The sequence below is a fragment of the Watersipora subatra genome, chromosome 2 (assembly GCF_963576615.1).
Source record: "Watersipora subatra chromosome 2, tzWatSuba1.1, whole genome shotgun sequence".
Taxonomy (NCBI): Eukaryota; Metazoa; Bryozoa; class Gymnolaemata; order Cheilostomatida; family Watersiporidae; genus Watersipora; species Watersipora subatra.
This window is the reverse complement of record NC_088709.1, coordinates 44,709,169-44,728,236: the sequence shown is the minus strand read 5'-3', so window position 1 is coordinate 44,728,236 and position 19,068 is coordinate 44,709,169. Positions and strand designations below refer to the sequence as shown.

At 42.6% G+C, this 19,068-nt stretch overlaps 1 pseudogene; it reads right to left on the bottom strand.

Annotated features, from left to right (window-relative positions):
* Positions 1–19,068, bottom strand: part of LOC137388243 (poly [ADP-ribose] polymerase 2-like) — a 36,554-nt pseudogene that overhangs the window by 5,200 nt on the left and 12,286 nt on the right.

The window sequence follows — 19,068 nt, the reverse complement described above, 5'->3', positions numbered from 1 at the left end:
AGGAATGTAACCGGCTCATTGGCTAGTAGGAAAGGAATATGACCAGCTTATTGGCTAGTAGAAAAGGAATGGGAGCAGCTAATAGGCTAGTGGAAATGGAATGCAACTGACTCATTGGCTAGTGGAAATGGAATGCATATACATGTAGCTGATTGGCTGTAAAACTAGTAGAGATGCCCCGATTCTAACCTCACCGGCCGATCAGATATACCGATTCTTATTGAAAAATAATCCGATTCAGATATTTTGTGTTCCATAGAAAATTGTCAATTTTATTATGCAAATATAAATATAATGCAAAGAAAATATAAATATTGAGGCATTTATTTGTTTGTATTTATGGAAAAATGATATACATGTATATATATTCACATATTGACATAGCGTGCATCTAGTAACAAAACAGTCCATGTTTCTTGTAGTTTGTTATTAACAATGGTAATTACTGTTAGTGGTACAGCTTTCTTAGTAACAATGAAGTTTCTCTTCTATTGCTGAACGAACTACTGTGCCTGTACAAGTTTAGAGCAAATCAATGTGTCTATTAAATACTGTTAGTGATTCAATTATCTCAGTGAGATGTCTCTATCTTCTATCTCTATCGATGTAGCCAGTTGTACTGAAAAAGGACTGACTTGCCACAGATGATAGAGGACATGCTAAACACCGATAAGCTACTGAGGTTATTTTATGCGATACAAATGTCAGGACATCGTCAGGATCAAGAGAGAAATAGATTAGTTTATGCATCGACCGCTGCTCAAATTACTTTCGTAATACTAGTTAATGAAAATATAACACCGCATTATTGTTTCCCATCATTGTTTTCTTGTACGTGATTGGCTGCAATAAATCATATGACTGTAATTGGAAAATACTGCACTTTGTGATTACGTCCTGACTAAAACCAAAATATTCTTCAGCTGTATGGATGTTTATCAGGCTAAAGACATAAAATAGATTGTGTGACAGGCCCGGAATTCATTAGGTAAAAGGAAGGAACTTACAGCTGATGATTATTTATTAGTGTAGCAGACTGAAATACGGTTTTCTGCTAAATAGTTCATATGCAAAAAGTATCTGAAGTTTCCGATTTTTTAAAGAAAAGACTGACCGATACCGATTCGGATACTAAACACCCATTGCGGCACCGATACCGATATTAAAATCGGGGCAACTTTAAAAGCTAGTCAAAAAATTGCCCTACATCGAGCCTTGTAGTTGTGTCAATGGTTTTAGCCTAGAGGGGCCCTTAATACATTTGTGTTTTCCATTGGCTTAAAGGTGACAACTGGCCAGCACCTATTGGCTACTGATGTTAAAAACAACTGACCAGTGTTGTTCAGCCTCATCTAATCTGATGCTTATACACAAATACATGGCATAACCAGTAGGTTGAACAGCACTGATAATCTAATTAACGATGAAATACAAGTAAAAGGATGAAAATAATAATTTACTACTGAAAGTGAGAACCATTCATACCGGCCCAATGTATGTATATGTCAATATAAGAAGTATAAGCAGCTGCTAAGGTAAAAAGTAGCATTACCTTGTATATATCACAAGATTTATCCATTGGTTCAAGGTCACACTCAAGTGACAAGTACATTCTATCTATTGGATGAATGTTCTGGTCTCCCTTCTTTAGTACGTTCACGGCAATCTCAATATCTCCAAGCGCCTGAACAGAACAACCCCTTGCATACTTGTGAACTTTTTAATCACTTAACTAAGTCAACTTGGTAGATGAGCCGAATATATACATGCAAACAACACTTGTCCATTTTTCAGCAAAACGTCTATCCAAGAAAACCTTCCAAATGTTACATCCATTTATTTGTGATTCCTTGTTCACCTTCGGTGAGCGCAGACAGTAAGGTAGCACAGACTCAGTCACTAGTGATGGTATATTACATGACTGAGTTACTAGTGATGATACATTACGTGACTGAGTTACTAGAGATGGTACGTTACATGACTGAATTACTAGTGATGGTACATTGCATGACTGAGTTAGTAGTTATGGTACATTATATGACTCAGTTACTAGGGATCGTACATGACTCAGTTACTAGTGATGGTATATGACTCAGTTACTAGTGATGGTACATGACTCAGTTACTAGTGATGGTACATTACATGACTCAGTTACTAGTGATGGTACATTGCATGACTCGGTTATTAATTGTGGTACATGACTGAGTTACTAGTGATGGTACATTACATGACTGAGTTACTAGTGATGGTACATTACATGACTCAGTTACTAGTCATGGTACATTATATGACTCAGTTACTAGTGATGGTACATGACTGAGTTACTAGTGATGGTACATGACTCAGTCGCTAGTTATGGTACATAACATGACCCAGTCACTAGGGATGGTACATTACGTGACTGAGTTACTAGAGATGGTACATTACATGACTGAGTTACTAGTGATGGTACATTACATGACTGAGTTAGTAGTTATGGTACATTATATGACCCAGTTACTAGGGATGGTACATGACTCAGTTACTAGTGATGTTACATGACATGACTCAGTTACTAGTGATGGTACATTACATGACTCAGTTACTAGTGATGTTATGTACATTGCATGGCTCGTTAAGTTCATTGACATACCTCTAGCAAATCTATCTTTGCTTTGAGAGTTTCAAGGGAGACAATTCTCTCCGGAGGTTTCATCCTGAAAAAATAATATCATGGTTACATTACACACATCATGGATTAAAGAAATACTTAGGACATAAGTTAGTTTAGGTAGTTTTTTGTTACAGAGTTGACAGGATGAGTGGCCTGGGCAAAATACTCTTTCATTAGACAAAAACAGTTCTTCCCCGACTCCAAGTTTTTCAAAAACATATTTCAAAATACCAAAAAGGTTTAAACCTGTTGGATTTAAAAACAGTGTTCATATTAGCGCAACTTTTCACAGTAACATGCAAAGGTAATTGTCTTTTGGTCAAATATGATGTACTAAATTTTGGTTTAGCCAGCAATTTGTTAGAAGCTTGCTAGTCGCTTATAACATATTATATTTACGATAAATATTGTATACATTTAATTGAACATTTCCAATACATTTATATGATGTACGTTGAATTTTCTCTTTGCGGTTGTAAATCTTTAGCATAGGACCATGCCTTTGATCTGGTGTGTTAAGTTTGTGACAACTTGGTAGACATTTAGCGTAACTACTTCTACTGGTCTTCTGCTGGTCTCAACACGCATGGAACATTCATTGTCATAGAGTCCTCAAATGACTGTCAGTTTCATGTCCCCCTCAAAAAAAAATTTCTCAAAAAAATCTGAAAGAAAAAAGTTTACCCATTTTAATAGTGAAAGCTGCAACTAAGACATTAACCATTTCCTGCCCTATTAAATAGCAGTATACTCGAGTATAAGGGTTTAGAATAACCTTCTACTGCTATTACTTATTCCACTAGCATGGGCAGCGGTATATCAACAATCGTTAGTTATTCCTGCAGTTAAAAATCACATTATCAATTTTTGTGATTATAGCCCAGTTGCATGGCTTCAGAACTTCAAATATATTGATCGGTCTGAAACTTGTGCCCACATGAAGGCCGCGCAGCATGTTCAATATATCTGTTGAACATATTTTCTGAATATATATGCTATATACATGTATATATACATGTACTATAGTATATATATATATATATATATATATATATATATATATATATATATATATATATATATTTGAAAAATTATTGCGAAAAAAGTAAACTTTTAGTATTTGCGTTACAAATCTGTTTCGTGTGAAGCACTCCTCAGACGCAATTGTACTAAAATGAAAAGCTTTACCGAATGTGCCAAAATATCAGAAATGGGCTCGCTGTGTTAATCATGTAATTTAGTCCCAAGTGTAACCGAGAAGATAACTCCGAGCATGTCTGCAATTAGAAGTCAATTCATTTCTTTTATTTAATGTGCCTAAGTGTGGTTTGCATATTATGAAGTATTTTTCAAGTAAACATAATTTGCATCGTTTATACTATTTCATACTCCACTAATAATCTTTTGGGTTTTTAGTGTAGAGTTCTCTTTTTATATGCTTTTGCACTTGCTTTTAGTTAATATATATATATATATATATATTTATATATATACATATATTCATATGTATATAGTATATATTCATATATATAGTATATATTCATATATATATATATATATATATATATAATATATATACATATATATTGTGGTGGAACACCAAGTTTCTATCCTTCTTGTACAATTTCTAACTGGAGTTATGTTCCCTTTTTTTATCCTTTTGTAACCACGCCCCTAAGGGAGGCTGGTCTTTGCATCTCATTTGCATAATTTGATGTACTTAAGGCAGGGCCTCGGCTCTTTATGTTCGTTCAATATATGCAGTGCATTTGGAACCATACTCTTTCTGCTACCTTGCGTGATATCAGAACCACCCCAAGCATATAGCTATCTCCAAAGACCTAGTCTATGGACTGTGCTGTGGGGATAAACTCGTAAAAACACTGTCGACCTCGTCGACCTCCGGTCGACCTTGTCGACCTAGTATAAAACCCCTCTGGGTGCAATCCCTTGTGTAAGGTGGTTAATGTTGACCGGTGGAGTAAGCCGACCTAGTCGCCTCCGCGTGTTGGTCACGGGAAACCAGTACACAGCCCCTGTGAAGGGTGAATGCAGACCGGTAGAGTAAGCCGACCTAGTCGCCTCTACGTGTTGGTCGCAGGAACCAATACACTGGTGGCAGCGGTGGGATCTGACTGCGGTAACACGGACTTCTAAGACAACCTTTGAAACCATGCCAAACAGCCGACGGAGTGCTACCAGACATCTGGCTGAGGCAGAGCTACAACAGGTCGACCAGATTGGTCAGATGACAGAGGCTATTACTAGAGCCTTACAAATGCCTAGGAGGGAGGCTAGCTTCAAGCCACCAAAATTCAATGGGAGTGAAGATGTGGAACTATTCATCTCCCAGTTCGAAGAGGTTGCAGAAGCTAATGAGTGGAATGAGAAGGCCACTCTCCTCCACCTGCGTGAGACATTGAAAGAGGGGGCCAGAGGTTGCAGTCGAGGAGATTCACCCGCCTCCATCTTCTCGGCCTTACGCACAAAGTACGGGCTCTCCCCAAGAGAGGCTAAGAGTAGGCTCCACCTCAAGAGAGAGCCAAAGACTAGCCTCCAAGAACACCCAACGGAGATGGAGCGTCTAGTGAAGATAGCATACGCTGACCTTCCAAACTCCTACCAAGCTAAAATGGCCATGGATGCGTTTTCCCTGACTCTAGGAAACACGCACCTCCAACGCCATCTTTTGGCAATAAGAGCCCAGAGCTTAGAGGAAGCAGTGCAGGCAGGGAATGAGTTCCTGCAAATTCAGCCCACTCTTCCTCGGCCTGGTGCTCGACCCATAGTAATGACAGTGGAGGAGGAGGAGACTACCCCTGCTACAGTCGCCCCCATCCACTCGGATCCTCCATGAGCCACCCTGAATGACGTCCTACTGGCTATAAAAGGGTTAACAGATGGACTAAAAGAAGGAAACCGATTGGGACGACGGGGAGCAGAGAAAAGGGAACCTAACTGTTGGGGCTGCGGCCAGACAGGGCATGTACAACGCCGGTGCCCTCAAGTTATCCAAAGACAACCACCTCAAGCCACGAGGTCGGGAAACGGTTCCCATCCACAGCAGTAGGGGGAAGTGCTGACTGTGGATCTACTATACCAATGCAAGGCCAGTGGCAACGGCCACGATGGACTAGGCGACACAGGCTCCCCCCTGCTCGCCACCGGTTCCCTTGCATAACCAGTATCAGCCCTTACCTGAGTGTGCAGGTCTCCCACCCTCAGAAACCAAGGAAGAAACATACGTCTGGCCAAAGCCGTCTCGGCCTTCCAAAAAAGGCCCCCAGAGAATGAGCGAAGCCAGACGAACTCATGGAGATGAATTGTGGAAGCCACATAATAGCAGCTATTTCTTGCCAGGTCGCATCGGAGGGCAGCCCGTCCAGTTTCTCGTGAACACCAGATGCACGTCTAATCTGTTGGAACGACATGTTTTTGAGAGCTTACCCAAGGATGTCAAAAGCCAATTAGAGGTTCGAGAAGACTATGGGCGGATGGCAGATGGTACACGGCTGAAATTTCACGGACTCATCACTCTCCCAGTCAGAGTCAGGAGTGTCCAAGTCACTGTATCTCTAGTGGTGTGTGCCCTGAAGGAGGATGCCATCCTGGGCATGCCATTCTTGGTCGACCACCACTGTGAGATGAATTTTCAGCAACCCACATTGGTGTTAAATGGGCAGAAATTGACCTGCACTGACAGAGAGGGTCGACCCCTGACAAGTGGAGTTCAGATAATGCGAGCCACAACGCTTCCCCCTCGAGCCGAGGTCCTAGTTGCTGGGCGTCTCACGTCCTCATCCTATCAGCCAGTCGGGTTAATCGAGGGAGTAAGAAGCAGTTATATGGTGGCCGCCAGCCTACATCAACCCGGTAAAAAGGGGAGAGTGGCCATCCGCTGCATGAATCCTACCGACCATCCAGTCAGCGTGACGGCAGGGACGATTGTGGGACAATACACTGGAGTAGGGCCGGACGAAATAGGGGTTCCCTGGACAGCAAAGGAGGATGTCGAGACTCCTAAGGAACATCCCCCTTCTCCTTCAAGCGTGCCCCCCCCACATGCAGGACTTGCTCCAACAAGCGGCGCCACATTGCTCGTCCCCTACCGAGCACCGAAGGATGGAAGACCTTTTGGTTCGTTATGCGGATGTGTTCAGCCAAGGAAGCGAAGACGTGGGGCGTACCACCCTGGTACAACATGAAATCCCCCTTCTCCCAGAGGCACAACCCATCCGTCAACACCCATATCGAGTAGGACATGAGAAAGAAGCCGAAATCGAGCGACAGATTTCGGCCCTTGAGAAACAAGGCATGATTGAGCCCGCTCACGGGGCCTGGAGCTCTCCGGTGGTCTTGGTGAGGAAGGAGGACGGGGCGTGGGAATTATGTGTGGACTATAGAAAGCTCAATAGTGTCACTCGCCAGGACGCCTACCCCCTTCCCCAGATTGACGAGAGTTTAGATGCCTTGTCCGGCAGCAAGTTTTTCAGTACCCTGGATATGATGAGCGGGTATTGGCAGGTACCTCTCTCTGCCGAGGCCCAGGAACGGTCAGCATTCACCACACGCAGTGGATTATGGAGATGGAAGGTGCTCCCCTTTGGGCTGACCTCCGCTCCGGCTACCTTCCAGCGGCTAATGGAACGCGTCCTCCAAGGGCTACACTGGAAAACTTTGCTGCTATACCTAGACAACATCATCGTCATGTCGGCAGACTTCTCTAGTCATGTAACTAAGCTGGCAGAGGTGTTGGAACAATTGAGGCAAGCAGGGTTAAAATTGAAGCCCTCTAAATGCAGTCTGTTCCAGACCCAAGTCAAGTACCTGGGCCACATAGTCAGCGACACTGGAGTGGCTACCGACCCTGAGAAGATTCAGGCCATCAGTGAATGGGCAGCACCACAGGATGCGACGCAGTTAAGATCATATTTGGGTACCACTGGGTACTACCACCGATACGTACCTGACTACGCCTCAATCGCCAAACCTCTCACCTTGTTGACAAGCGAAGGGGTCCCCTGGAAGTGGGAGGAGGATGAACAGGAAGCTTTCCTTAAGCTCAAGTGGTCACTGACGCACGCTCCAGTACTGGCATATCCTGATCCCTCTTTACTCTACGTACTCGATACCGATGCTGGTAATGTAGGGACCGGGGCTGTGTTATCCCAGGTCCAGCAAGGCAAGGAGCGACCTATAGCCTACTATAGCAAGACCCTCTCCCCCGCCGAACGCAACTACTGCGTGACTAGAAGAGAGCTGCTGGCAGTCGTGCTAGCTGTCCGACATTTCCGGCCATACCTATATGGCAGAGAGTTTACTATCCGGACAGATCATGCCTCCTTGGTTTGGCTGCACCGGAGAAAGGAACCCTCTTGCCAGGTGGCCCGGTGGTTGGAGAGCCTAGCAGAGCACAAGTATCGAATCATCCATCGAAAAGGCGTTAAGCACGGTAACGCCGATGGGTTGAGTCGACAACAGTGCATCGACTGCCGGCAGTGTGCCGCCATTGAGAAACAGGATCGGGGGCCAACTAGGTCACAAGTGTGTGACTCGCTAGTACCCCCAGGAACAAATCGGGAAACTACCGTACCAGTGGACCAAGTTCCAGTACAACCACCAAGAGGTACGGGAGGACCCAGTCCTAGCGCCCACCAGTTGGACAAAGACGAATGGCCTCGACTACCCAGCAGCAGACATACATCAGGGCCCGGCCTCCCGATTCCCACACCAGCCAGCCAAGTTGCAGTACGGCTGCCATGCGGTGCGGGGTCACCCGGAGTGTTGGACAACCCCCTCAGAAAGTCTCAAAACCCTCGGTTACGGGCCATCAAGGTGGCAGGTGAGCCAGGACTCGTTGTGGAGACTGACAAAGTTGCAGTACAATCAGACGCTAGAGCCACGAGTTTAGATCTCTCACCGCCAGCTGCCCCAAAGGTCCCGGAATTGTTGACAGTAGTGCAAACCTCACTAGATGAAGTACGAGCATTGCAACAGAGACCCGCTACCGACCTAGGGATAATTTACCAGGCCGTCAGGAACCGGAAAAGAATCGAAGAGGCCGTGTTACAAGTAGGCAGCCCCGAGTTGCAGCGGTTGGCCTGGATGTTCCATCAGCTCCAGATTGACGAATCAGGTGTATTGACCCTTCATCTCATTCAGAATGGGCGAGAAAGGGTGGTGGTGGTATGCCCCCAAACTCTGCGACAGGAGATTCTGTGGAAGGCCCACGAACAAACTCACTGCGGTGTGGAAAGGACCCTGAAGCGCGTCCAGCTGGATTGGTACTGGCCGGACATGACTGGAGATATCAGGAGGGCAGTTCTCTCCTGTGAAGTTTGCCAGCGGGCTAAGACGGGAAAGGCCCGGACCTCCGGGAATCGACAACGGTTGTACGCTGGGAGGCCATGGCAACGTCTAGCAGTAGATTTAGTGGGACCCCTACCTCAGACACCTCGAGGAAATAGCTGGGTGTTGGTACTCACTGACCATTTCACTCGGTGGTCGGATGCCCTAGCTATCCCTGACGCTACAGCCCCAACGGTGGCCCAAGTCTTGGATGAAAGAGTATTCAGTTACTTCGGTCTGCCCGAAATTATCCACACCGACCAGGGGAGCCAATTTGAGACCTCTTTGTTTCAAGAGCTATGTGACTTGTGGGGAGTCGACAAATCTAGGACCACTCCGTACCACCCCGAAGGAAATGGTGTGGTTGAAAGAAACAATCGAGTATTGGGTGACTCCCTACGAGCACTTTTACTGGGCAGAGGACAAGAGGACTGGGATCAACTATTGCCACAGATCATGCGGACGCTGTGAGGGCTACCGCACTCCGCCACTAAGGAAACACCAAATTATTTGATGTTGGGTCGAGAGCTTCGTCTTCCTGACCAATTGCTGCATGGAAATAGGTTGGAGTCATTTACGAGCACACACGAGTATGTCCAGACTGTTCACGACCGGTTGATACAAGCTCATACTCTCCTCCGAGATAGACAGAAGGAAAGTGTATCAACCGATGTGAGAGAGCCTCCGCTGTTCAATGAGGGTGACCTCGTATGGTTGCTAAGCAAGCGGCGAAGAAAAGGGGAAAATCCGAAATTAGCGGCCAAGTATGTGGGGCCATATCGCGTACTAAGGAGTTACGAAAATCATACGTACGAAGTAGAAAGATATGGACAGCGATCCACTCAGGCCGAAGGAAGATTAAAGCTCTGTCGCCCTAGCCCAGTGCAACAAGGACGAGCCCCAGCTGAAGTCGAAACTGCCCGACGTCCCAACATGAGAGGTTACCCCCGGAGACGAGTATCACGAGAAAACGGTAATCCAGATGCCGTTATTTCCGAATCACTTCTGCCTAGTCGATTAATAGATTTACCAATACCACAATCGCCGGGAAGATTGGAACCACCTCAGCTCCCCAGCGAAGATTTTTTGGTCTCTCCAGGTGAACACAACTCTAACTCGAGGGCTGGCCTCGTCACTGGCTGCGAGTTGGCAACCGAAGAAGCAAAAGCTACGGGGAATGAAGGAGCCCAGGCTATTACCACTGGGACCGGAAACACCACGCGGCCCCAACGAATAAGAAAGCCCCCTGCGTATCTAGCGGATTACGACACCAGTACTGTCCAATCAGGAGAAGCCAGAAGGGGTCAAGGTCAGAGGGCGGCCATTTTGGAAACCAAAGAAAGCTCTCTCACTGTCTGTTATCAGCTCGACACGCATACACACGCATATTTACACCCTCCAGCCATGGAAGTGATCAAGGAGACCATTAAGGAAGCTTCTCCAATTACCGGAGCTCTGCCCCTACTCTCGGAGTTAGTGACTCCATTGGAACTACACCCGGCTCCCAATAAAACGCTGGATGGTATGGATTCCGACTCGACGAAGGAAGATTCCTCCCCGAGCTCTTGCCTACCGACCAAGTGGGTCTCAGAGGAGACGACCAGGAAAATAATGAAGCTATGTCAGGAAGACCGTGTCCACTGTCCGTTGTGCCAGCAATCATTATCCACCCCCCGAAGGCGCCGGATTCACATTGCACAACATTTTACGAGGTTCTTTTGCAAATGCGGGAGAAATTCGACCTCAAGGGACACAATCGCCAAGCACCAATCGAGGATGAAGGACGTGGAGATCCGGAAAGCCGACGGTGGAACGGGCGTTAAGATCTACGAGGTCGACCGCGCCAGCTATCCCGCATGGAGCAGGAGGGTCCAAATGGTCAACCCCCCGGCCTTCGAGAAACCTATGCCCTATGGTCCGGTTAAGATGAAGCCACCTGTGAGGAGAGGACCGCAGGCACCCTTTCCCTCTCCCCCGAAGGAAAAGCGGATAGATCGGAAATGTAGTCCGCTCAAAAAGGGGAGGCCCATACCTGCTCCCAGGAAGACGCTAACGACGGTCGGGAGCATCCAGAGCCGACTGGGAGATGTCCGACCCCGAGCCACGGTGGACGCCCTTCGAGAGGAGGCCTCTAGCCTCAGACGGACGGCCCGTCGCCTGGAAGAGTTGGCTAATCGGATGTCGACCAAGTGAAAGATTGCGTATATCCCCGAATCCCGTTAAAGACATTGACTATCCCTATTTTGTAGTGTGTTCTAGTTTGTTTGTGTTTTCTTTAATTATTTTATTCTTTTTTTTTGGTTTTTTTTATTATAGCCGATTGCCGTCTATAGGGGCGGCGTGTGTGGTGGAACACCAAGTTTCTATCCTTCTTGTAAAATTTCTAACTGGAGTTATGTTCCCTTTTTTTATCCTTTTGTAACCACGCCCCTAAGGGAGGCTGGTCTTTGCATCTCATTTGCATAATTTGATGTACTTAAGGCAGGGCCTCGGCTCTTTATGTTCGTTCAATATATGCAGTGCATTTGGAACCATACTCTTTCTGCTACCTTGCGTGATATCAGAACCACCCCAAGCATATAGCTATCTCCAAAGACCTAGTCTATGGACTGTGCTGTGGGGATAAACTCGTAAAAACACTGTCGACCTCATCGACCTCCGGTCGACCTTGTCGACCTAGTATAAAACCCCTCTGGGTGCAATCCTTTGTGTAAGGTGGTTAATGTTGACCGGTGGAGTAAGCCGACCTAGTCGCCTCCGCGTGTTGGTCACGGGAAACCAGTACACAGCCCCTGTGAAGGGTGAATGCAGACCGGTAGAGTAAGCCGACCTAGTCGCCTCTACGTGTTGGTCGCAGGAACCAATACAATATATTATTTATATTCATACATACCGTATATATAAAATTGTTTCCTCACCCCGGTTAACCCATATGGGTCATACTTTTTGCACTAACTCGGGTCTCATACCGGAGACCTGGGAGTTTGAGCAACCGCCTCAAGATCTTAGCTGTTCCCACATCAATGACCAATTCCGTACATACTTCATGAGCATACGCTCCGCGCCTTCTACCATACGCCAGAAATATGTAGTTTCAAAACATTGTCTGGTTTCTGAGAATTAGCCTCTCAACCACCCATCTGACTAGAAACTCAAGAGTGCACCTTCATTATGTAACAAAAACAACGGAGCTCAATGAATGTGTTCATGGTTTGTTGTCACGAAAGTAGTATACACGTTTAATGTTTTTACTTAATCATGTCTTGTAGTTTAGTTTAATATCAAGCTGGTATTGCGGTGGCAGAGTGCAGAGACCAAGGCCGACTGCCTGGCTGATTCCAGAACCGACGCCATCCCTGGGCCGAGTTTTTTGTCGCAACAGGAGACTCGGCAGTAGGTCAGTCAGCTCGATCTAACGAACTGGCTAAATAGAGAACCGATGGAGTCGAGATTATTAAAGGAGTGGAGCCTAACGCATGAGTTTGTCTATATTATGAGTACGGGAAGGCAGATATAGCTGGCAGTCTCTCTGCATGTTGGTCGTTGTAATGTGCAAATACATTCTTTCTGTTGGCAAGTGGAATACATAAATAGTTGTGGGAGAAAGCCTGACTAAGCAAATTATTTTACATTTCAATTTTAGTTATTATGATACCAAAATATACATGTAGTAACGCAATTATAATTTCCAATTTATTATGATACTGAAATATAGTAATGCAAAGTTGTTGATTAAAATGGTTATGGTTAAGATATGGTTAGGATGATATACATATGGTTGTGGTTAAAATAACATATGAAGTGGAGAGGCAAGTGATTGCTGTGGCAGTTCTGGGTGTGGTTAATGATGTTCAGCCTTTAATTCTGCATCAGCAACAAGTGTCAATATGTCCAGATGACATTTGGATTTAGTTGCCCTTTTAATTTCCGCAGCTTCAGAGCTAGTGGCATGCATAACAGCAGCCCTCATCCCTGTCGTTTTGCTGTTGCTCTTTTATTGCGGCAAGTATGGCCCGATTAATCTGACAAATAAATTACTTATCTGATTAATATTTGACAGCTGGGAAAAACCAACAAAGTATTCTATGACGTTTGGCAGCTGTGAATAACTAAAGGTAGGGCCACACGAGACAAAATTCTCACGAAATCGACAAAATTTGGACGAAACGATTCATACGAATTGACACTTGGACGAATTCGTCCATCGTTGGTTGCGCACGATGAACGAATCCTGAATTAGATGAAACGTCAGAAATTCCTACGAATCGTTGTTTGATTGGTCGGTTGAAAAGGTTCGTTGAATGTTGAAGGCCGTTTTCTTTTGCGCATGTTGGGTCATATCTAAAAAAGATAAGTATTTGAGAGTTTCTAGCCCGCAGTTCCTAACTCGGTTTGAAAACTGTGTACTGTGTTGGCGATTATATGTAATCAGTAGTACCATAGACGTAATGGATTTATTTAATAGAAATATAACTGTTTTGTAGCTAGTATAATATTTGCTGAAAATTCAGGTTCCAATATGTATTTAATAGAAATATAACTGTTTTGTAGCTAGGCTAATAATTGCTGAAAAGTCAGGTTCAAATTTGTATTGTAATTAGATGAAAAAGTAAAACGGTTTTGTGGGCAAGCCAAAACTTGCTGTAGTCATACAAAATAACCGTTTTGCGATGTAGTACATACATAATAGTTCGTAACAATATTATCAATGTACAAGCTCTATTCAAAAGTATACTAAAACCATTGACAACAACAGTCTACTACAACTACTCAGTGCAACTAGCATTAGCAGTTTTGTAGTTGCGTAGAAACGACCTTATTAACGCGCAGTTAAATTGTAGGCGCCGAAATTAATTTACGTGTACATTCCTCAATCGATTTTAGGAATTAGGAATTGCAACTAGAAACTCACAAATCGTTATCTTTTTTAGATCTGACCCGAATGTTTGTACTGAAGCAAATGATTGAAACAGAATCGGCTTCAATTTATCACCGCGTTATGATTGGCTAGTTGAAAGTTAGTTTCGTACGAATCCGTGGTGGGGAAACTCCGTGTGGCAGGTCATAACTTTTGTACGAATGGAATTTCCCAGACTAGTTGAAATTACACGATACGTGTGGCCCGGCCTTTACACAATATGACCGGTTAAATAGTTTGTATGACTATCCATAGTTTTTTGCCATGTTCTTTTTCGGGCTTGAGTTGGTGAGAATATGATAGATGAAGATAGTGCTGGACAAGGGCGTGTCTCTGCCGGCGCAGGGTCTGCCAGTTCAGGGTCAAGTGTGAAGGAGTCATCAGACTCTGTTGGCAATGACTGCGCAACTGCCTTTACCTCTGCAGCTGAATTTGATTGGGCTCTGGGCATTTGATGTGCGTGATGAGGAGCCTCGCCAACTAAGACTTTAGTGGCCCCACGTTCGCTGCTCCACATCCATAAGCACCTGAAGAGATTCAAAATTCAGCCAGTTAATATTTCGCTTTAAAATCAATATTTGAAATGCTTCAAGTTAAAGAATGCTAGTCCACAACATTCAATTACCTATTTTATCTTTCAAATATTTAGAGAATCCTGTCCTGAAGTTTCTAAACTTTGCTTCGCACTCCTGTGAGCTCAAAGCCAACTAGTCTGCAATGTCTCGCCAGGCATTCGCCTTCATATTTGGTTTCTCGAGAACTTGTCTGCAATAAAAAATTTAAGTTACAAAAATGTCCCATACTAGACACATATATTCAACAAGTACTTCTACATACATACACCATAGAATGCATATATGTAACTTAGAATGTAGTTATATATAGTAATGTATGCAAGTAGTTTTTTTATTAATAATACATAACGGTATTATTGTGCTATTATTGAATATGTTTTGCACAAATAATTGGAATGGTTAAAATAAGATAAACTATTGTAATAAAACTAACAAATGTATACTCATGAGATTAATTTGTAAAAATGAGTGAACTTTATTATAAATTGTACACATTACCAAGTTTTATATCCCAAGTACATATCACCAAGTTATATAGTGTTGCTGAAACCTATATCACCAATTTTAGTACTTTTTCATAAATACATACTGATTCTTCTTGACTTACTACCACTACGATAAATTAATCAAAATACCATTATAATATATTACACGCACCTTATCTGTCATATAAAGCAGGGTAATTCTGAACCAACAATATCAACTGGATTTTGTCATTGGCCATGCTGCGACCCTTCACAATGACGTCTCGAAAGGACTGACCCTCACCTGTACAGCGCATTTTGGGAAGGATTTTGCCTGCGACTCCGCGAAATTTGAACATCGCTAAACTTTTGCATTGACCGCCGGCAACTACCGGTGGTCCTCGGTATGTAGGTAGGTTCTTATTTCACCGCAATAGCCTGCGGTGCTGTCGCCGGTACTTTGCGGCGTACATGGAAACCAGGCTTCAGCAAACACCCGTAATAATGGTACATCATCATATAAATGTTGAAGTTACTTCAGATAATTACCAGTATTAAATATCAGTGAACATAGGCTAGATATTACCAGTAAACAAGCTTACGATAGCAGTTTCAATCGTAACAAAACAGCTGTCATTGATGTGATGTACTGCCACTGGCGAGTATAAATTTAACAGGTAATATATTTGGAAAACAGTAAGTGAAATTTTACGACTGTAAATACTGACTAGACCTTTCTCTACAAATATTCGCTTTTGTTTGTGTACTAGCCATGGAGTAACAAGCATGTGATTATGAAGAGGCAAAGTTTAACTTGTGTTTTAGCGTGCTATCATTGCACAAATAATACCGCAAGGGAGTCAATCCAAACCCCGTTTAAAGCCAACCATAGAACTCTATTTATCGCATTGAGTAAAATACTTGGTATTTTGAAAGTTATGTTTTTGTTCCGGCCAGCAAACATCGATTCAGATTAGATATCATTATTCCAGATTCTGGAACGACGGGTTAATTTTTGTCTTAAAAACTTCTTGATCGACTTATAAATAAAACTGAATTTATACACGAGTACATACAGTATGTACAGTAATTCCTCACTACTCACTACCTTTCACGGCTTCAAACTTCATGAATATTACATACAATATATATAAATCTATGTCATACTCTGGCCCAGTGAGAAGTGTGAAGCATGTAACACTCTTCATCATGCCTCTTGAACTGACTCAACACACAAAATTGTTTAACAAACAAGAAAAAGAGGAATGTGTTTATGATTAATGAGAAAATTTCTTTATTAGATTGGAGTTTGTTAGTTTCTATTTCGCGTATTTTCTATATTCACATATTCTCACTCATGGATCATGGAGATCAGCGCACTGGCTGATTGACTGCAAAAAGTAAGAAATTGCTATGAACAGTGCTGGAAAGAGACTTACCCAAAGTCATGAGGAATTTGTGTGTAAAAAGCGTTGCCGGCTTCAGTAAGTTTAGAGCCAAACTTGCCAGCCTTGATAAGTGTCTCTATGTCCTTAAGAGCGCTGTAACCTTGCTTGATTTGAGCTTTAGTAAGTGTGCCTGCCAACAGCGAGGCAGATTGTTGTGAGACTATGCTGTGTTAAATCGTACAATGAGTGGTGGCACAACAGAAAGGTTACTTGGTTACTCACCAAGAGGAGCCTTCTTAGCATCATATTTCATTTCAACAACCGCTGCCTCCATGGCCCCTACATCAGCTATTAGAGTTATCAGGTCCTGCAAAGGAGCAGAGTGACTCTAATCGGATTAACCAGAGAAGCACCAGCTAAATATTCTCTATTTCTTATATAAGAATTAATCTAATAAACCAGCTAGTTCCTATCATACCTACTGCACACACATGATAGTTTCACACTGTAAGTTGTCTGCTCCTACATGTTAGCTTCAAACCTTTGTGCATTTGTTTGCTTAAGCTTGTTAAAAAACTACCATAAGTTTTTTAAAGGAAATATGAATTGTATGTCGACAATGGAGACCAAGTTTGTTAGGCGCACATTTGGAAAACAAACTACAGTCAAACATGGATAACTCGCCCTCGGATAGCTCAAACACGTGGTCAACTCGAACGGTTTCTTTGGTCTGTTCCCACGTAATGATAAATGGCTTTAGATAACTCGACCCCAACTCTGTTAACTCGAACATTTTTTTGCCCAACGGCTACCGAGACGGTTGTTATTGCTTTAGAAAATAACTTTATTCCAAGCCATAGAGGTAAACGTCATCTTTTCATAATTCACAGGCGTCGTTATTACCACCATCGGCAAAATATTTTTGTCAACGACTTTTCTAAAGGTTTGGTGAAATTTGATTTTTATCAAACATCCGCTTAGCGATGGTCCCTCGGAAGCAAGGAAAAGGGAGGTAACCTTTGCATAAACTTCAAGAAAAATCAGCAAAATTGATCTTGGTTAAAACGCTCAAAAGTAAAAGATGTCTTTTCTTCTGAGCATTTCAACAACGATCAAATTTTGCCAATTTTAATCTAAAAACGTCTTGGCAATAACATTACCTCCAACAAAAAACCAATCTCAAGTGATAGAAAAATATCTATACTTTTTGGTAAAAAAAGTTTTAAACTTTACATTAGAAGCATTTAAGTTGATACAAGCCATTTATGCTCTTGATTTATATTATAGTTTGTATATATGCATGTATCTACTAATAAATAAATAAATACATGGACTTGTGACAGTGCTCTGATAACTTGAACGCTCTGATAACTCGAACACATATGGTCCCGTGAAGTTCGAGTTATCCATGTTTGACTGTATACCAGATAATTCAACATAAACCTGCAAGCATACTTGCACACGCCGGTCCAGTTTGCAATCAGGAGCATCAGAAGGTTCCGCCTTAGCACTGTCTATAGCATCAGTATCCGCACCTGCAGCCTGTATGGATAAATATGCATGTGTATATTTGGTATGAGAATACTAATATTTGGTATGAGAACTCAAGAGAGGCAACAATATAGCTCAAGTTGCACCAAAGAAAACATACTGTAGCATCATAGTCTATTTAAAGCAGGGAATATTTTCCAGAAACTTTGGTGAAATTTTTTCTGGTATGCCAATCATTCTGGGTTTTATCTTTAAACCTAAAAAGAACCATTCAAAGTAAGAGCATCAGAATTGTGTTAAAGCTGGAGCTGTACAATGATCGCTTTAATTAAACGATTAACACGATCAATATAAATACACGATTAACAGAGTTGAGCCAATTAATCTTCAAATAAAATGCAACCAATGTGGTTTATGACAAGCAACACATTTTTACCAATTAAATACAACCACAATTATTTTGCACTCAACTATGAAAACAATAAGTGAGTCAATAACGTAAAACTTGTTTATACAACAAAAAAGTGCCGAGCCGATCTAGTTGTAAGCGGCCATGTTGATAGTTGTTTGAACATGTCCCTAGGCAATAGCAAAAGAAGCGATTTCAGTATTATTTAATATTTTACAGTCTATCTTCTGTTAATAGTTAAACACTTTTTTAGGTAAATTATTGCATTTCAATTTTTCAAAAAAATAACAATCATATTTAGCTTTAGAACAATAGTAATATAGTATTGACACTTTATTGGAACATGAAAGCAGAAAAATGTTTTCCATACTAGGTAGCGCATTTAAAGACGTTGTTGGAAGCATAAACAAGAAAGTAAAGTACAATGTATGCTAGAAAGAATTTTCCTAGCACCACAGCACATCATCATTAAGAAAGATGTTATTTAACTAATTCTCATCATAAATCTCAGAATTCATCACCAGCTGTAGACAATAACTACTACTGCTGACTACCGCCACTACTGTTCCCAGTGAGCTGCTATCCTTTAAAGCTAGCGATATTGTATGTAGGAAGAGGGCATCTCTTCATTCGGATAATGTGAATAAACTGTGCTATCGCAACTTTCAGCTGGCTTAATTATAGACTTCCATGGGCTATTTTCATACTCATAATAATTAATACGGTTAACTTATGTACATTGTACATAACATGTACTCCTGTTAACAATAACTGTTTCAAATATAATTAATTTATATGTAGCTGTATTATTTGTTTTCGAAT